The sequence below is a fragment of the Thermobia domestica genome, chromosome 14 (assembly GCF_964235325.1).
Source record: "Thermobia domestica chromosome 14, izTheDome1.hap1.1, whole genome shotgun sequence".
NCBI classification, from domain to species: Eukaryota; Metazoa; Arthropoda; class Insecta; order Zygentoma; family Lepismatidae; genus Thermobia; species Thermobia domestica.
This window is the reverse complement of record NC_137467.1, coordinates 18,570,633-18,592,649: the sequence shown is the minus strand read 5'-3', so window position 1 is coordinate 18,592,649 and position 22,017 is coordinate 18,570,633. Positions and strand designations below refer to the sequence as shown.

General features: G+C 37.3%; 1 protein-coding gene across 3 annotated transcripts in view; it reads right to left on the bottom strand.

Moving 5' to 3' along the window:
- The window catches only part of Pi3K68D (phosphatidylinositol-4-phosphate 3-kinase catalytic subunit Pi3K68D), a 408,362-nt gene that overhangs the window by 217,124 nt on the left and 169,221 nt on the right, over positions 1–22,017 (bottom strand). The window lies entirely within an intron of this gene.

Below are 22,017 nucleotides of genomic sequence, written 5' to 3'. Positions count from 1 at the left end.
TTAGTATTTAATTTAGTTAATATATGTTAAAAGAAATATAAAGATTAATTAACAATGTATTATTTCTGTTAAGAGTTTAAAATTGTCACAACAATGGACATATATTTTGAATATTAATGGGGAAAAAATGATTCTTGATTGGTAGAGATAACAAATTATGTTACGTTATCTATGATTTCAGTTGGAATAGTAGTCTGAAGAAGGAAGTGATATACTTCCGAAACTAACATTTCTCGTTAATTTATAATAAAGAATATAGACAGTCTTGTAAGAAAGTTATGTTTAATTTATGTTTAAAACATTCATTGAATTAGACATTCTCTCCCCTCCCCCACTAGTACCACGTCCATATGCAAATCATTTTTGCTGCACACATCATGTGTACGAACAAGAATTATGCTTCTAGACCACTTCAGTGAAATATATCTTGTGTTATATGGGACCGTCCCGAAAATAAATGTAAATTAACCAAATTTGACTCCCTCTTCCTCTATAAACAACAAATACACATACAGGTTACTATCATGTAGGGGACTACCTCATTGCTTCACATACCAATTTTTATGGATGTACCACAAAGGGGGAAGGAATACCCGCCAAAACCTGATGAAAAAAAAATGATGAGAAATTAAAAACGAACTTCATCCTCCCTTTCACGGCCGTACATACGTACCCCATATAGACATAAAATGCAACTGAATGAAAGCTTCATCCCTCAAAAATACTTTGGTGCCAAATCATCTTTCTAGCTTAATTATAGGCTGAGCTATTGATGTTTGTTTTAAAAATAAATGTAATTTACGTCAAAAAACTTAAACTCCAAAAATTGGCTAACTTTGTCCCCTCCCTTCTCCCCCCATATAAGCAAGAAGTACAAATACACGATATTACCATGTAGTGGCCTACTTGATTGCTTCACGTAACAATTTTTATGAATCTATCCCCCAAGAGGGGGAACGGCCCCCCCAAAAACTGTTGAAAAAAAAACACACAAAAAAACACGATATTTACCCTCCTTCCATATACATAAAATGCACAACAGCAAAGCTGCATTTTACAGGAATAAATTGGTAGTAAAACCATCTTCCAGCCTTAATTTGAGGTTTAAGACTGAGCCATTGAGGTTTAAAGCCCTGACATAGCAGTTGTGTCAATGGGCGTTTAAAGGTTAAGAATGCAGACGACCAGTAGAACGTAACACAAAGAAACTAAACTACACATTCCGTGAACGGAGATCGGGAAAATCCCGATTTCTTTATCCGGAATTGAACATTTGGGCGGATCGAGATTAGGGAAGTTCCCGAAATTTGATCTAGCGGTTGTATATAGATGGCAAGCAATACGTAAGTGTGTAAAAATGTAATATATATGCGTACTTAGATTATTGTTTTAAACAAAATAAACATTCTAAACATGTTTTTTTTGTTTTAAACAAAGTACTTTGTTTTAAACGTTTAAAACGTTTTAAACAAAAAAACATGTTTTAAACATAAAAAACGTTCTTTTTGATTTTTTTAAAAAAAATCATGTTTTTTTTCAACCCTGTTTGCGACACAACAGAAAGAGGGCGTTGCACTCCCATTTGAGCCTTATTTCGTTCAAATATGTTAATTAGTTTTGAAAATATACACCAAAACAGATTATAATAGCTATCGAACGAATGAAATTAATTTACACCGTATGTTTTGAAAAAAAAACAAAAAAAACGAACATTTGGACTTTGAATAATCTGGAGGAGGGGGGTATGTCAATCCGAACCGTCTGCAAGCCCTATGTATAATGTGAACCATAATTATATATACAGCGGACTCTTTTTAATTCGAACTTAGATAATTCGAATTATTGGATAATTCGAACTAGTCTATTCCCCTTGAAAACCGTATTAAAAACAATGGTAAAATATCGTGGATAAATCGAACTTTTAAATCTCCTGTTTAGATAATTCGAAGTATTTACAGTGGAAAAATTTGTAGTGTTCGACAGATTGCAAACAGAACAATGCAATTCCAACTGGTTTTTGTTTATCTGTTATCTTATCCAGAGGCAACCGTGGGAAAGAGAAAGAATAATCTGTTGATACCACCTCCGCTGGACACCCTCTCGCTCTAGAGAATCTGGCAGAAGGTGGTTAGTATGCATCTCTCCTCCTACTCAAGAACCTGGAAGTGTCCATCCCTTCTATAGAAGTGTGAATGACCTTGAACCCTGTCCTCCACTAGCAAATGGCTTGTGCGAGACATTTGTGCAATTCCAATTAATTGAACTAAAAGCAGTGACAAAAATGTAAGCAGATTCGTTTGTGACCTATTGGCATGCATTATGCACAATGTCGAATCGCGGAGCGTATTCTAATTCCTTACGAAAATGTGGTGCTTTAAAAGGTAAGGTGCACTGCATGTTAATTTTTCATATACAGTAATTTTGTTTCCTTGAGTTTACTTAAAAATGAGAGTCTTTGGTTAATTCGAATTTTTTCCCCTGTCCCCTTGGACTTTGAATTAATGAGACACCACTGTACGATGTTCGACTGGCTGTAATATTTGTAATTCTGGACAAAAAGTTTCGATATGGCAACACTGTATAGCCTGAGAGTGGAGATATCGGTCACTGGACTTAGAATCGCAAACCGCTGGATCGCTCGACGTGGGTCTGTGAAGTGGCCAGCTCGATCTCCCGATTTAATATTCACCTGACTTTTTCTTATGGGGTGTTTTAAAGGACAAAGTGTATCAACATCACATACGCAATTTGCTCGAACTACGGGCAGCTATCATAGAAGAGTTCCACAGGATATCAGTACGGGTTTGTCAAGCTGCTTGTGATCACGTTGGTCTTCGTCTCCAGGCATGTATCGATTCTGATGGTGCACTGGTGGAACATGCCATGAAGAACAGAGATTAAAATTCTTGTAACGAAAGGTATAAGATCAATGTGTTTATGTTCAAGTTATGTTGCTAGTTTCTTTACCACAGTCTTTGTAATATCATACACATAAATTGGGCCACCCTGTATGTCTTATTTTTGGACAACTTTATGTTTTCCTCCCATTACACGCTAATACTATCTGTAAAGAAGTATCAGAGTCATGTGTTCACCACGCAAAGGAGTTTGGTTTGTATGGCGTGATATTGTCCCAATTAATATCGAAATCAAAAATGATTCTAAATTTCTATCATTTCCGATTATTGTAGAGGGACTACAATGGAAATTAAATATATTGTTGGGACGCTTAATTGATTGCAGATAACCGCTTCTTGTTATCTATTACCATTTTCTGTCTATAGCGATCACCGTTAAAACCGGAAGTGGTAGATTTCTGTCACTTCCGGATTAAATCGAGGTTCAAGAGAAAATGGTAATGGTACCTACTTTTAGAACGCCAAATCGATTTAAAAAAAAAAACTGTTTCTTGCTTTCTTATCGTTTTTGCTTTGCATAGATCAATATTGAAACCGATAGTTATAGTGATGTCGATCACTTCCGGTTTTAGGAGAGAGTCAAAGGTGGAGAAGAAATGTATTTTGGGGATGTTAGAGGACACTCTTTCTAGCTATCACTTTCCATTTTTCTACAGAACTGCTTTGCATTACGTGTGATGCATCAGAAGAGTTGGGCACGATTCGTGGAGCTGCCTTCAGAACGCATATTAAAAAAAAAAAAAAAAAAAAAAAAAGTGAAACAGCAAAAGTGAACCAAAAATGTTGTCAAGCTTAGAAGACATGGCGAACGAGCGAAAAAAAAAAGCACTTGCTGAACTGTAACACGAACAACAACAATTATTTGGATTAAAGGTAACAATAATAATACCAATAATATAAAACAACTACTACAACAATAACAATAGATATAAACAAAACGAAACTTAACGGCAATCAGGCAATTGGTAGATCTAGGTCGAGCTTCACGACTCCGTGCGATCACTATGAAACTATTCAAAGGCGGTTCGTGAGGGAAGTCATATCGGCAACAATAAAGTGTTTTCGCTTGAAACTAAAAGAAGAAAACTAATGTATACAATAATTAATACATTAGATAACTTTTATTCCGTTAATTTCAAGCGACAAAACTTAAATTTTTAACAGTGTGATCTCTGATAAATATTGACAACACAAAAGCAAATAGAAAAGTTACAAAAATAAAAAAATGTAAGATTGTGAGAAACAAAATAATAAATATTCGAATATTTTGGGTGTTCTGGGTTCGATTCTGGCGGGAAACCCATCCAACGCACTGTCACTTTGAACTGTAGTCCTAGTCCTATATAACCTCGCCACTCACCACCAACAACTACGCGACCCCGCGTACCGTAGCCGCTAACGCACTTTTCTTTGGTAGGAGCGGTCTCGAATTCGATTTCCAGTAGGGACACTCGGCAAAAACGGATCCAAAAAGAGTAAAAGCTTTTTTTTAACTGAGCCTTTCCTAAGTTGTCCTCAATTACAACCAGGCAAATGCCGGGATGGTTCCTAACATATAGTCCCATCCCCAATCCTTTGTTCTTTCCCTTTCCTTGGATAGTGTGATCACCGATGGACGTCATCCAAGGGCGCCGATTCTGGGGGGCGGAGCGGGCCCGCCCCCCAAAGCTCATATGGGCCTCCACACTGCATTTATGAATATACAATATTTGGCATATTTTGAATGCAATTTGTCTTTAAATCCTTATATATATCTGAATCTGAATGCCCCCCCCCCCATATTTACAGAGAAATCAGCGCCCTTGACGTCATCCCTCATACATGACGGGTTAACATGGTCACAGATACCGAAAGCCCAAAAACCTAATCCTAGTCCTAACCCCACGACAAACACAAATGAACCAATCAATAGTTATTTTATTCGAATTACTGATTTCGTTTGTTCAAAATTTGATAAGCACCAAGATTATGTAAGACGTAACGTGGGATCCGAACAAATTTACTCTTGTAGATCATTTTTCCAAATAATTCTATTTTGGAAACACTTCATTTTAATCACTACAACCTAATTAGTCTAGTATTTACAATTATGAAAGGAACGAACACACCGTTTAAAATGTGATCCGTACGACATATGTTGCTGCAACCGTGATTAAATCCAGCAAGCACGTGTATTAACTACCTGAAAGTCCATTGAAACACTTTCGAGAATATGTAGGCTTATACTTAATGCAGAGCTTCGTGAGGAGAGGAGTGGGAAAAAAAGGAAAATCTACTCTATATGCGTGGGTCGTTCAATAAAGATGTGGCCTGACCCATTTCCAATTGAGAAAGGTTATTGATATTAATAATGTGGGATGGTACATAACTAACTAACTCTATGGCCTATGGAACCCGGAGGTTCAAGGCCGCGTTCACAAAAGCTCTCCACTGACTTCTATCCTTAGCTAACTGCATCCAATTTCTACTTTGTATTCCAATCTCTGCGAGATCCATTTTAATATTGTCCTCCCATCTGCGCCTAGGTCTTCCTAATGGTAGTTTTCCGATTGGTCTTCCAGTCAAAACTTTGAAAGCGTTTCTACTTTCTTCCATTGTAGCTACATGACCCGCCCACCTAAGCCTTCTAGACTTGACGACTCTAACAATGTTGGGTAAACCATATAAATTATGTAGTTCCTCGTTATGAAGTTTCCGCCATTCCCCATTCCCGTTCCTCTTGGGTCCGAATATTCGTCTCAGGATCTTGTTCTCAAATACTTTCAGTCTATGTTCTTCCCTCAGAGTAAGTGACCATGTTTCGCAGCCATACAAAACAACAGGCATGATTATGGGATGGTACATATCCGTATAAAAATATTGCAAAATATCAGCCTTCTAACCTGAACTTTTTTATAGCTTCTAACCCATGACAACGTGTGACTGTGGACAAAGTTGAGGTCAGATCCGTGATTCGTTACTTTTTTTTTTTTAAAAAAAAAAAAGAGAGAAAATCTCCCAGTGAGATTCACAAAGAGATGACCAATGTGCATGGTGATGTTGCCCCATCCTACAGCATAGTGAAACAGTGGCACAAGGAATTTAGATACGATTGGACATCAGTGCAAAATGACCCAAGTCCAGGAAGGCCTCAATCAGCCATTGTTGATGATACTGAAACAAGTGGAAGCATTAATCGTGGAAGAGAGACTAATAACTGTCCAGGAACTATCCCGACAGGACAAAATATGTGTGGGGTCCATCGAAACAATCATCCATGACCTTCTGCATCTGTCAAAATTGAGTGGCAGGTGGATTCCAAGACTGCTGCAACCTTTTCAGAAGGAACAGTGCGTGAAAGCATCAAGGCAATGTTTGGAACTGTGCAATCGTGACGCAAAGGACTTTTTTACCCGTCTCATTACACAGGATGAAACATGGATCCATATATTTGATCCCGAGACCAAAATGGAGTCCAAGTAGTGGTGTCACAAGGCCTCACCACCCCCCAAAAAGATTCGTGTGATGCCATCAGCTGGCAAAGTGATGTTGAGTGTTTTTTTTTTTGGGGGGGGGGATTGTGAGGGCATCATCATGACCGATCCCGATACCTTCCTAAGGGTGCCACAATTACTGGACAATACTACAGTGACCTGCTACAAAAATTACGAGCGAAACTCAAAACATCCAGACGAAGAAAACTGTCGAAAGATGTGCTGCTGCTCCAGGACAATGCACGTGTCACAATGCTGACATTGCCAGGAGACAAGCAGCCACTTATGGGTACGAAATTTTGCCACATCCCCCATACTCACCTGATCTTGCACCGTCCTTCTTTCTCTTTCCCACACTGAAGAGATTTCTTAGGGGAAAACGTTTCTCTTCAACCAAGGACCTCATTTCTACAACATCAGCATGATTCACAGAGCAACCTGCTTAATTTTACAAGAATGGCATACATACATTGAAGCACCAGTGGGAGAAGTGTGTAAATTTGAGTGGTGGCTATATGGAGAAGGAGTAAGCTCTTCGCAAAACGTCAAACAGCTCTCTCAACTGGAAGTGGATCAGACCACATCTTTATTAAACGCCCTACGTACGAGTAGATACGAAGATAAGCCGAAATTGGGAACGTTTTTACGTCACACCAGGGACGTGTAGTGCGTATTACCGCTGTTACCGGCGGTAACGGTAAAAATATTACAGTATTTGTTGTTTTCATATATATTCAAATTTCATTATCGACATGGGAAGATACTTACATTTTCCTTTTTCTTTTCTTTCTTTCTTTCTTTTTCTTTTCTTTTTTTTAAGTTTGGATGGCCTATGCTTCATTTACATTGTGAACGAATGCAACATGCCAACACCAAATAGGAGCATACTGTTGTTGATACCGCAGGATTTCAGAGGTAACGCGAACCCCGATAGCGGTCATTCACTCCAGAAGTACCTTTCAGTGTGCCAGCGAGAAGCATCCTGTGGACTCGTATTTGGACTTTCGGAATGGCCCTTATGTTACCGTTCGGCTGAGTGGAACAGGAAAAAATAGGAACGTTTCCTGTCAAAACAAGGAGAATCTAGAATATCATCAACATGTATATTCTACTCACCGTCCGCTTAGGAGTCTATTCGCTCTCCTCTCGCTGTAGAGGATCGAGCGGGCGGTATTTCTACTATACTGTTTCGTTTGCTTCCCTATTCTAAGGATAGAAACTTGACTGTAATTTCAGTATTCATAAGGTTATTTCATTGTCTTAACAGCATACAATTTCGGACAAATATAAGTAGCAGGTTTTTTATACTAATAGCATTTAACACGTGCTACTGTGAGACTGATGTTCCAGTGCATTATTTATATATTAATCTATCATTTTTACACAACTTTTGTATGTTAATACGTTATCTTTAAATTTGAATAATACAGCAACAGTGAACAAGAAGAATATATTCCATAGGATATTCTAACAAAAATGTAATATAGGTTTACTTTGATTCAAGTTTCTCATTGAATGTTAATTTGAGCTTATGGGCATTATTTTTTTTAATTGAGATTTTATTTCTGTTTAAACAGTATATAAATTTAGATGGTTGTCTCATGCCTGGAGGAGCAAAGATATTGTCAGTCCCTGAAGTGTCATTAAATATACAGAAATGCCTATTGATGAAACACTTGTGCTATATGGGAACTGTTTCAAGAGCAAGGGGGAATAGTAATGATAATTAGAGCAAAGTAGAGGTGTTGCCCGCGCTCCTTCCAATTCGAGTAATTATTATTATTTAGGATTTATGCTAATTAAGTTGAAAATATTTTGTTTTTAATTTAGTATAGAAAACTTTCGATGCAACAAATTTCCAACTCTAGCCGCTAACCTACTAGTTGAATTTGGACTTCGATGCAGTTTGATGTGTTGAAAAAGAACTGTGCAATCGCCGCAGTTTCGCTGTCTAACTAATTTTCAATACGGAAAACTTGTTGCTCAAACATACGATGAAACTCCAGTTATGGTTGGTGAGGTAGGGAACTGCAGCCTCTTGTTAATTATATTTTCATTCTTATGCCCATAGACTTAATTTAGTTTTAGAAAAGTCTGTTGATTATACAAAAGGGCATAGGCGTAAATAGCACCCCCGCAACCCTCGCGGCGGGGGGCGTACGAGCTCCAGGGGCGCAAAATATATAGAAACTAGGGCGCATAACTAAAGGTTGCGGGGGCACTGAAGCTTCAAGTTACGCTACTGGAAAAGGGTTTTTTTTTGGGGGGGGGGATTGCTTCTTCTTCCTCGAAGTCTTTAAAAAGAACAAATATTCTAGATTATGTAGTCAACAAAAGTATCCCAATAGTCTCAAACACAAGGTATGGAACTATAGGAGTAGGGTAAATGATGTGCTGTATAGCTTTAAAGATGAACTGTTAGGAGTCTTGAAATCCATGATGGATAAAACCGACGAATAGGGTTCTCAAACCAGAGTTTGTGTAGCAAAATTCTATCAAACCTTTCAAAGTTTTGACTTCAATTTTTTACTTGAACTGTCTTCTGTTATAACATCAAGATAAGAAATCTTGTTCAATATTTTACAAAAGAAAGTTCATGATGTAGGTTACTGCAGAAAGAAAATAAATGACTTTGAAGAATATCTAAGATCATTGAGAGATAGTTTCAATTATGTTTAGTAAAAAATGAAAGAACATGAAGAGCCACATTGTTCTAAAAGGTCAAGAATAAATGAAGTGGAATTTGACCACTTTGCCAATGCCTATAGTTTGAAATGGTTGATACGCTGAAAGAAAAAGTGAGTACTAGATTTTCTGATATTGAGAAACAAGAGTTACTTGTAGTATCAACAACCGGTAACAATCATCAAATTGTCACGCCACGTCACTGCGTCACACTAAACATTTCTTTGGTTATAATTTAGGCGAATTTCATTTATCGCTCAGAAATATAACTTCCAATAATGGCAACGAGGAGATAGCTACTCAACTGTTTTATTTATGAGATCAGTAATGTGCTGTGATCAATTCTTTAGACCTTAAAGATATTAATTCAGGACAAACTTTGTAAACTTTTTAATAAGTCCCTTAAACATTTGTTAAATATTTATTTATTTGTGTCATTCTGACATATTTTAAGTCATATTCTGCCATATTTTAGGGCAAAAAACGCATGCTTGTTTTTAGAGTTCTTAGGTCAAAGAAATCCGAGCCCTACATATTAAAAAGTCTTTGCTTTGGTCAAATTTTATATTTATTATTTAAATTACTAATGCATTTCGTACATCAAATACCATGCCGGTAGGGAGTAGGGAAAGGACCTTGCTAATACTGTACAAAAAGATAAGTAAAACATTTGTGGTTTGTACTGTGAATATGAACAATGAATCTCAATAATGTACGTGAAATAAAGATGCTGTGTGTAAATTACCAATATAAAGATTTTAATTAAACCTTCATCAATATTAGTTAATAATTCGTCTCTTTCCATTAAAGTGAGATATGTCTGTGTGGTAAGTTTAATTTTCCTCATTTTAATTGCAACGTAGAACAGAACGGACATTACCACATTACCTACTTCAAATTGTAATGATTGGTAATTAGTTTATTTTTTCTTTTCTTTCTTTTAACAAAAAAAAAAAAATCATTGGATGCCAATCTATTTCCTGCTAAAGCTCTTCATTCACACACGAATAATTCATTACATGTGAATGCATTTTAAATGACTTTATTATATGTATAACAGACAGATCTGTATGGTATTGGAAAAAAGATATCAACGTCAAACACACGGCCTCTACGCAGGATTACGAAACGTCCTGTTTTCTTTCGGGAAAATGCGTTCAGGCGGATTTTTAAAACATAGTAATATGTTCGGGTTTTTAAAGTAAAATAATAAGAACAAGATTATTTATTGCATGTAATCTCCTAAATGAGTTTCTGCAATTGTTGAAGAGAAGCAGCCACATGTTTAAAAGGGCTACTGGTGTTCTTATGTTTTGAGGTTGATACTGATAATGACTTTTTCTTGTGTTTTGACGTTGATACTGCTGATGATTGGTTTTCTTGTGTTGACGCTGATACTGCTGATGACTGGTTTTCTTGTATTTTGAGGTTGATACTATTGATGACTGGTTTTCTTGTATTTTGAGGTTTATTTTGTCGATGACTGGTTTTCTTGTATTTTGAAATTGATACTGTTGATGACTGGTTTTCTTGTATTTTGAGGTTGATACTGTCGATGAATGGTTTTCCTGTATTTTGAGGTTGATAGTTGATGACTGGTTTTCTTGTATTTTGAGGTTGATACTGTCGATGACTGGTTTTCTTGTATTTTGAGGTTGATACTGTCGATGACTGGTTTTCTTGTATTTTGAGGTTGATACTGTTGATGAATGGTTTTCTTGTATTTTGAGGTTGATACTGTTGATGACTGATTTTCTTGTATTTTGAGGTTAATACTGCTTATGGTTGGTTTTCTTATGTTTTGAGGTTGATACTGCTAATGACAGGTTTTTTTTCTATGTTTTGAAGTTTATACTGCTGATGACGTCATATGACTGCTTCTTTTACCTTTCAGTTCCGCATTGTTCGCACTGAGTGCAGTGTTGACATTACGAGGGATAAATCCCTTTTCAAACGGGGTTAAGGGGTTATAAAATGAACGTTATCCCCAAAGACAGTTTACCTTTCCTTTAACAACCTCCTTCAAGAAGCAGTAGGATTTGTCTTACTACCTTTATCTATCAGTTAGAATGGTTCAGAACCAGAAACAAACAGAACAATACATACAGTAGAGAGGATTACGCGAAATATTTCGTGTATGGGACGTGGACAGCCACTGTTAAAGTCTCCGTTACCCATTAATATGTTAACGGATTGTCTCTATTAATGAACCAGGTTGAGATAATCGCTCTGGTTATCTATTGCAAAAACACAATTTTAAAAATCACACATGTATCGGATATGGAATATCGATAATCACCGTTAAAATCGTCGTTACCTATTACGATGTTAACGGATTCACTAAGGAATTATGCCGAGACAATTGCTCCAGCTATCCACTGAAAAAAAAAATCTTTCAGACTAACATCCCAGGGTTATGGCCTTACAAGACAATGGTTAACCCTACGTACACCAAGGGGTCACGCGTAATACCGTACACTAAGGGAGGATTTTAAAAAATGTCCACCACATAAGTCACTATTTTCTGTCCCAGAAAATGTAATATTATTCTCTATGTTGTGCCTTCAGTTGTTTTAGTTTATAGTTAGTACAAAAGAGGGAAGAAAATTACATTTTCTGGGACAGAAAATAATTATTTATGTGGGGGACATTCTTTAACTCTCCCTTGGTGTGCGGTGTTACGCGTAAACCCCTTGGTGTACGTAGGGTTTCCATTTTTAATATTATCCCTCTGAAACCAACTGGTCTTTTCCGTTTAGGTGTACGACGTTATGCGTCAGCTGTACCCGCAGCGACACTAGAATCTTCAACTTTAACTCCATATAACCTCATGCACATTATAATAACACGTTACACCAAGGGAGGGTACTTTATGTCCACAACGAAAACTTTTCAAAAAAAATTTTTGGGTTATTTTCTAGAAATTAAAGTAAAATTTTGAGTTATTTTCTAGAAATTAAAGTAAAATTTTGAGTTATTTTCTAGAAATTAAAGTAAAATTTTGAGTTATTTTCTAGAAATTAAAGTAAAATTTTGAGTTATTTTCTAGAAATTAAAGTAAAATTTTGAGTTATTTTCTAGAAATTAAAGTAAAATTTTGGGTTATTTTCTAGAAATTAAAGTAAAATTCTGAGTTATTTTCTAGAAATTAAAGTAAAATTTTGAGTTATTTTCTAGAAATTAAAGTAAAATTTTGAGTTATTTTCTAGAAATTAAAGTAAAATTTTGGGTTATTTTCTAGAAATTAAAGTAAAATTCTGAGTTATTTTCTAGAAATTAAAGTACTCAATGACAGAAAATAAAATTTATATTATTTTTTATACAAAATCTGGATTATGACACGATACTAAAGAAATATCGATAAAAATTCTTATCCTAATAGAAGTGTGGACAAATTTTAACCCATCTTGGTTACGTAGGATTAAGGTACGTGAAAGATGATGGAAAAGTTGGTGACATGAGAATGTGAGAAGAAACAGGATTGCACCGAAAATAGCCACGGACATGATGCTGTCCACCACAAACTTCCTTGGCCAGGGATCGAAATAAGAACCCCAAGCACCAGAGGTATGCATTCTACCACTGAGCCACCTAGCCCCCTGTTCTATATGAAATTCGCGTTTTAACAATACAGTGTGTTTGAAAAAGAACTCCCTAGTTTTAATGTGTCCTAGAATCTGTACAAAGTGACATACACTATTCTAGTTTGTGGTGTTTGATTTATCAACTTTCCAAGTTCGGCTCCCCTGCAGTTGGCAGGTCTGCTTGACCTTGAGACGGCATCAGTGCTGTTTTTTCCCTCTGTTTTCTCAGTTCCAGGAAGGTTTATAGGCAGGGCTGACCCAATACCTTGGCCGCCACGAAGCCCAGACTTAACCCCACTGGACTTTTTCTTTTGGGGCCACACAAAAATTGTTGTATACACTGAAAAGATCAGAGACATCAATCATTTACGGGAAAGAATCGTAGCGGCGCTTGGGACAGTTACACCTGAAATGTTGGTGAATACGTGGCGAGAAGTGGAATATCGTCTCGACGTGCGCAGGGCCACAAATGAATCCCACGTTGAAGTCTGCCAACTTTACACAAAACTTGAAGGAATTCTCTTTCATGATATGTACTCACTGATGTAAGTTTTCATTCATTTTCCAATTAAATTTATACTTAAAACCAGAGAGTTTTTTTTTCAAATACCCTGTATAGCATTTGGTAGCAGTTATATCTAATAGTAGGTGACGTTATATGTCTTGTCACTTGAATCTATCTTAACGACATTCATTAAATTACACAAACTCACTTGAACTCTATGTGGGAACAAAGAAACTTAAATACAGTTGAAAACAATGGTATCCCTTCAGCTTGTATTTGGTAAAAAATGCATCAACTTTGATGTAATTAAATTCTAAGCTTGTAATGATTCCAGTTCCCGATACCTCATTGAGTAAAGCAATTGAAGAGAGAACCCTGTTAACAAATCTAAAGCTATTTACCAGAAAGTACAAAAATAGCCATGTACTCTAAAAACAGGCGTTGATTTTTGCGTTAATTTTTAATCAACCTACGGGAATAAGAGAGATGCCCTTTCGCATATATCAGGTTTGACGGCGCTCTTTCACTCGATTGATTTTATTCAGAGTGCTCCCTATCTAACTATATACGCAAACTGTTTGCATTATCTACTTGTGGTTTACACTCTTCCTCCGAGGTTTTTAAACTCACGCACTCATCTTGTCCCATACATCACAGCGTTGCTATGGAAACTTGTTTGAATATACAATCACAGCCTCCTCTCTTAACGATGCTCGCTAAGTTGTGTCAAGCTCTCCACTATAATCACGTTAAATTCGGCTAAGTCCACCAGAATAATAGGAGTTAATTGGAATCTCATGCTGAAGTTAAGGGTCTTCACTACAGCGAAATTAAACTACGGCTAATTTTAGAGTTTTTCTGTAATATCTTCAAAACAAATAAAAATATTCGAAAAGCAGAAACGTAGTGAACTAGACAATACGAATTTGCGTGTGACACCGTTATAACAACTCATCTATCTGCTTTCGATTTGCAACTGTAGATAGATTTAGCATTTTTTTGCGGGTTCTGTAAATAGCGACATACCAAAAGCAGATAGGTGAATTGTGGTAAAAGTATCACATGCAAAATCGTATTGTCTAGTTCACTACGTTTCTGCTTTTCGAATATTTTTATTTGTTTTGAAGATATTACAGAAAAACTCTAAAATTAGCGGTAGTTTAATTTCGCTGTAGTGAAGACCTTTAAATAAAGGAAAGTGATCCACTTGTGTCGCTGACACAGCTTTTCATTAAATTGACTGCTCTTACAACTCTCGTATCATATTTAAGGATCTTTGCGCGATGCTTACTCCCAGTTCACAAACAAAAAGTGAATAACTTAAAAACAATGGAAAATATAACCAATTGAGAACGCTCCAAGAGCATTGTAAGAACGAACCTAAAAAGGATAGAAAATGGAGCGGGAAGGATAACTGTGATTGTTCCTACAGGTAAAAATACATATTTTTTATCCGCATCTTAAAGACCTGCACGGCCCGAGCCCGAAAAGTTTTGGAGATTTTCGGCTCGAGACCGGCCCGGCCCGGCACGATAAGTTTTTTTAAAAATTCTTCGCCCAAGCCCGGCCCGATAAATTTTAAAAGTTTTTGGCCCGACCCCGGCCTGATAAATTATAAAAGTTTTTGGCGCGACAAATTTAAAAAAAAAATTAGCTCGAGCCCCAATCTTACTCAAAATTTAGTATTAAACCTGACCTAACCCTCAGAAACATTTTCTAAACTCTGGTTCACAATCTGACGCTTGCTTCCCGAATGGTACCATTGCCTCCTAGAACTTTGCCTGTCATCGAGAGAACAAAAACTCAATTTCCTTTAACAAAAATCCAACTTAATTTATTGATTTTTAGCATAAAGTGAAGATGGCAATATTGTTTTGCGTCAGGCAAACCTTCCCACCCCTTCTTGTCATATTTCAGATCTCAATTTACCGCACAATGCCTGCAATCTTCTCTAGTGAAAGTGGAGCCACTAAGCAACACAAACTGTAAATAGCTATTGCATTCTTTGTAACATTTTTCACGGGCACACTTCTTCAACGTTTGGCTTTATTCCAATTATCGTTTAACGAAAGTCAATAATTATTGCAGTTAATCGGCCCTAGCCCGGCCCGACTTGAAGAGAAATCAGTGTCGGCCCGCCCAAGCCTGGCCCGGTCCAAAGAAATAACAGTCGGCCCGCCCAAACCCGGCCCGTGCAGGTCTCTACTGCATCATCTTCTGTTCCCCGCAAAATATCATCTCTCTATGACTTACGGTTCCCGAGATATGGCTACTTAAATCTTCCGAAATCGGCACTATTTTTTGGCCAATATCTCGGGAACGGTAAGTTATAGAGAGATAATATTGGTGTTAATCAATACTTAAGAGGATGGTAAACATGTTGGTACCGATATAAACTGGTGGCAACTTGGTACCAAACTATTCACCATCCTCTTAGGCATTGATCAACACCAATATTCTCTCTCCCCAAAGCTTATGGTTCCTGAGATAAACCTCCTTAAAACTCCGGAAATCGGCCAATATCTCGGGAACGGTAAGAGTGACGTGAAAAATTCCATCACTTTCTCAGTTTTTGATGCTCTCTCGAATGGAGAGCTCAAAATTGAAAAACAAAAAATTGCAAATAACAGACACACGAACACAGAGAAATCAGTAGTTCGATGAAAATGTAGAAACTGAGCCAGATAAGTATTTATGAAATGATATTAAACAAACTAATAGCCAAATACAAACTTATTATTTGCTGAGCAAAGCAATATATTTACTTTTTAAAAAATAAATACTTGTGACAGTTTTGCCAACTAACTTTTCGGCTTCATCAGACACTGATATGCAGAATGCCAGGAGCCAATCAGAAGCAAGATGTCTCAGGGTTGTTTGTATATGCGATTGTATAGTACTCCTGCATATCAAAAGTTAGTTGGCGAAACTTTCACAAGTATTTAGTTTCTTGAAGTAAAAATATTGTTTCGCTCAGCAAATAATAAGTTTGTACTTAATTATATAGAAAGCAAAGCTTAATACTTCTGTAAAATATTACAAAACTAATAGCCATTTTCAGCTTACTTCTTACAGACCACAAATTTGGGTCCGTACTGTATGACGTCATAGGAATAACTTTTTTCCTCTTGCAACGAAGAAGTTTTTCTTATGTTTGTGTGGCTCTTCCTTATAGAAAAAAAAAAAAAAAAACAGTTGAGAACGCTCCAAAAGCATTGCCAGACCGAACTTAAAAATAATTAATTTTTCTTATTAACAGGTTTTTGTACCAATCGTTCCATGTACTTTATTATTACACTCATTAAACAATTCTTGTAATATATATATCCATTTATAATTTCCTTCAATATTAAATTTTTTTCACGTTTTAAGAGTTCTGTTAAAACATTCTACGATATGTTGTTTTTGAAAAATTCGCAAAATATCATCTCTCTATGACACGGTTCCCGAGATATGGCTTCTTAAATCTCGTGAAATCGTAACTTTTTTTTTTTTTTTTTTTTAGCCAATATCTCGGAAACTGTAAGAGTGACCGCGAAAAATTCCATCACTTTCTCAGTTCTATCTCAGTTCCACAATGCTCTATTGAATGGAGAGCTCAAAATTGAAAAATTCGCAAATGACAGACACATACAGAGAGACAGACATAGAGAATTCAGTAACGCACTTTTTACGTTGATAACATTTAATTACTGTAATTTCACGTTTTCGTCGTCAACAAGTTTTCATATATTATTACATTGAACAATAGTACTTACCCATTGTTGTGGCAAAGCAGCAGTATAATGCACATCAATTGTTGCACAAAATGTATTTTATCATTTTACTAGCAATCCAGAATCACAAAGAGCAAATTTCGATGTTTGCGTTGCAGTAATACTTCGCATTCAAGAAATATTGTATTCAAAACGTAGAAAAATACCATCACCTAATACAATCGTAAAATGTATCCTTACCTGCAATGATAAAAAGGTACAAAAAATTATTAATTCTTTGAAATGGAGAATAGTTTTACAATACAAGAACAGGTATTATGATAACAAAGTACAAGGTATCTACAAAATCCGAACGCAATAATGAGTATTATTATAGATTACATGTTGACCAGACGCTGGACTGACGTGTGTTATTTGAGCACCACGGTAATCTAATCTGAATCCCAAATAGTAAACCCCACGGCGAATTTTAAAATCTAATGAAAAGCTGGAATGTGATTATCATCTGCAGAGCAACAGTTGCTTTGAAGAAAGCTACAAATATCGAAGAGAATTCCAACATCGTGGAATGTTTGAGGAAGTATGTTTACAATGGAAGTAGACATATGGAACAAGTTTTACATTAACATAATGTGCAGGTTACCAGTTCTCACATTGATTCCACATTTTTATAGGCAACCTGTACGCGATTAATATACATTCCACACATGCACATATCACTGAATAACACTAAACTATTGCAAGGATCTGTACACCACACGTACTACAAACCATACGATTTTACGATCTGTAAACAGTGGCAGACGATAGAAGGAAACTACACTTTCAGGAAGAGCCGAAAAGGCCACGGAGAACCACGAAGAAATCCGATAACCCCTCCACGAGTTCTCCCTCCAAAGGATCGCTACAAAAGAGGACGTTGGAGCCACGAAATTATCAGAGTCTTGTACTTATAATTAACCTACACCACCTTCTGACTGTGAGGCTGCCATGTGCTACGAAGAACAAACCGATAATACCTTCTCACCAGGCTGCTATAAGCTACGGAGAACAAACCGATAATACCTTCTCACGAGGCTGCTATAAGCTACGGAGAACAAACCGATAATACCTTCTCACGAAGCTGCTATAAGCTACGGACAACAAACCGATAAAACCTTTTCACGAGGCTGCTATAAGTTACAGAGAACAAACCGATAATACCTTCTCAGGAAGCTGCTATAAGCTACGGACAACAAACCGATAATACCTTCTCACGAAGCTGCTATAAGCTACGAACAACAAACCGATAATACCTTCTCACGAAGCTGCTATAAGCTACGAACAACAAACTGATAATACCTTCTCACGAGGCTGCTATAAGCTACGAACAACAAACTGATAATACCTTCTCACGAGGCTGCTATAAGCTACGAACAACAAACCGATAATACCTTCTCACGAAGCTGCTATAAGCTACAGACAACAAACCGATAAAACCTTCTCACGAGGCTGCTATAAGCTACGGAGAACAAACCGATAATACCTTCTCACGAAGCTGCTATAAGCTACGGACAACAAACCGATAATACCTTCTCCCGAAGCTGCTATAAGCTACGAACAACAAACCGATAATACCTTCTCACGAAGCTGCTATAAGCTACGGAGAACAAACAGATAATACCTTCTCACGAGGTCGCAATGAGCTACAGAGACTTAGCCTACAATACCTACTCTTGAGGCCGCTATGGGCTACGGAGAACAAACCGATAATACCTTCTCACAAGGCCACTATAGGCTACGGAGAACAAACCGATAATACCTTCTCACGAGGCCACTATGGGTTACGGAGAACAAACCGATAATACATTTTCACGACGCCGCTATGGGCTACGGAGAACAAACCGATAATACCTTCTTACGAGGCCGCTATGGACTAGGGAGGTTTAGCCTACAATACCTACTCTTGAGGAGGCCGCTATGGGCTACGGAGTTACCTATCCCGTCTGAGGCCGCTTTGGAGTAGAGGCAATATCGTATTCCGAACGGGATTATTCATATCCTACATTGAAAACATTCATTTAGAGTGTTTATAGATTTATAGAAACTTTGCACGATATTCCCGTGTACGTTAGTGACTAATCACAATATAAAAAAGAATCTGTCAATTCTCTCAAGCAGTCACATTGCCAAAAGAGAAGGTCACTCCCTTAAACGGTCACGTCGTCCGAACATACTGCCAGTTCCTCAAAACACATCATCACAGGAATGTTACTCCCTGAAACAGTCACGTTGTAAGAATATGTCACTCCTAAATTACATCGTCGGAAGACTCAGTCACTCCCTTGAACGGTCACATCGTCAAAAGAAACGACCACTTCCTCAAATAACCATATCATCAAAAGAAACTGTCATTCCCTCAAATCTCACATCAAAAGAATGAGTCACTCCCTCAAACGGCCGTAGTGTGGCCATGCCGTTTAACCATTATATTGTCAAAAGATTAGGTCAATCCATCACAGCAATGGTTCAAACAATGGACACCGTTCATAGCATTAAAATATTCCTAATGAACTCATATTCCGCCATATTTTGATCTAGAAAATTTCTAGATAAGTGCTTAGCTTTCTCATACGCAGTGAAAGCGTGAAATCAACATTACTAGAGCCTGTATATTTCACGTGTGCCATCGGAAAATATGCGAAATATACTTCGGTTCCACGCTCTGATGGAGGAAACCCTCCCCCTTGCTTTGGGAAACGAACTGAATGACCTCAGCTGTGATGCCAATTTGTCATTCAGTTGTTTGGTCTTGACGAGTGAAGATCGTAGGCTACTTAGAATGACTAACAAGACAGAGCACTGCGAAGATCGTGAAATAATTCATTGTGGCAACGGTTCTGCATAACACAATTAAAAGATCTAAGCCGCAGCAACTTGTCCCTCCTCTTTTGAGGGAGGTACGAGAAATCACATATCGACAGCAGCGCCAGAAGGGGCACAGTTGAAATAGAAAGCCTCTAGTATCGATAAAAATTATAGTTTCATAAAGGTACGGTGCTGGTGACTTAATAACGCCAAAATAGATGTCTCAAACCTAGCAGCATATTTTGCTTGTCACAAACACTGCTTATTATTTTCTGTAACGTATCTGAATGATAAACACGACCAATTTTCAAATGCTTGGATATCTCTTGTAAACTATTTGTATTAAAGACGTGATCATATTTTAGAGAACGATCTATTATGGTTATCTCTTGTGAAATATTTGAATGAAAACATACAAAACTATTTTACACGAATTAAACGCGTTAAACTTCAAAATTCAGTCGCTCCCGTGTATTTCCAATTATACATAGAATCTAGCAGTTTGTTCATACAGAATCAATTCGTTACCGAAGCCCCAATGGTCTATTCGTGAACAGGGTGTCTACTAAAATTCCCAAATGAAATTTCGTGACCTTTCCCTTCCCAAACCATAAAATTTAGTTAACATTTTCAAGAGCGAATTTGGATGCGAATTGGATCGAATTTTCATGCATCGAAAGAAACGTGGTTTGTTTGCGATTTGGTAGCATCTAAAGCTGACCATAGACATTTTTGTGGTGAATTTTGACGTTTTATAGAACAAAATTTTCTTATCTACACTTATATTTGCACAGATAAAAAAAAAAAAAAAAAAAATCATGACCCAAAAGCTAAATTTCGTGACTTTTTCTTGCCTTTCATGACCGTTTTCTGATTTCGTGACTTTTTCATGATTTTCGTGACCGATAGACACCCTGGTGAAGGACACGCTGCTGGTACGAGGAGCCCCTGGTTCGATACTCGACCACGTGACAGTGGTTGATCAAGGGTTTTCTCGTGGTTCTCCCACATTCTCATTCCATCATTTTTTCACGAACACCCTCTTTCATTAATTATCTGACTCCTTTAGCTTAGAAAGTACATAACCGTGAAAACCAACAGTGTCTATCTTCTCCAAGTGCTTGGTCCCAATTCTCCCAAATTTACCATCCTTTCCCGCTTCCTCAAAAAGGATAAAATAATGCATTGTTCTGCACGTCAAATGTATAGGAAGCTACTTTACTGAGTACTGTATGCCTCCTTTTTAAAAAAGGAATCAGTCTACATCCGCAAACGTATCTTGCCATTATTCTGTTCTTTCAATCAAGAGACTAGGTTCTTTGCTGTGACCAGGGTAGGCAGGGGCGCCCGAAGAAAATTTTCTAGGGAGGGGCCCATCTTCACGATTGCTATATCACGTCTGGTATTTAATATATGTGGTTTGCTATATTACGTATACATTTTCGTGAGGCAGAGGGGGGAACCGGGCCCCACCCTGCCCGTCCCTTCGGGCGCCCATGACGGTAGGCTCTACCGTATATGCAATACGTGCATTTGCACGGGGCGACAAGTATCGAGAGACGGTAAAATCTATCATAACTATATTATTTAAAATAAGTATTTCTTGTTGGAAATTAACTTCACAATGATGGTAGTTAAATTTACTAAGCTGACCTATTTGAATACTACATTCATAAATCATGTTTATGTCGCATTAGTTTAACGTCACATGGACAATGCGAAAGCAAATGGTCAAACAAATCCCAGCATGAATTGCCTGATTGTTGTCAAATACAAGAACTCAATTCTCGAACAGTAGCGAACACCTGTTCCATTTAGTTAGTTATCACAAAAAATGAAATCTTTAAGTTTTACGTCCCACGGTTATGCCGGTTAGGCTAAAGGAGACGGTGATAATGAGAAATGAGTGAAATGGTGGAATGAAGAAAGTGGGAGGAAACGGGAGAACCCCGAGAAAACCCACGAGCACGGTGTTTGTCCACCACAAAGTTCACTTGGCGGAGGCTGGGATCGAACCCGGGACCCCAAGCACCAGAGGTGAACGTTCTACCACTGAGCCACCGCGCCCCCTTAGTTATCACAGTTTTGATATGAACACTAGTCTTGTCTTTGTCACAAACAAGTTCCTTATCAATATCATTGAACGTGGAAACAATTCTTTATTTATTGTTATTTAACAGATGTAGAAGGAAAATCAAGAAACAAAGATAAAAGAGTTAGTTGCACTGGAATTGAAAACTGATATATTGAGATTGAAGCCCGATATTGGATTCAATAAAAAGGATCACC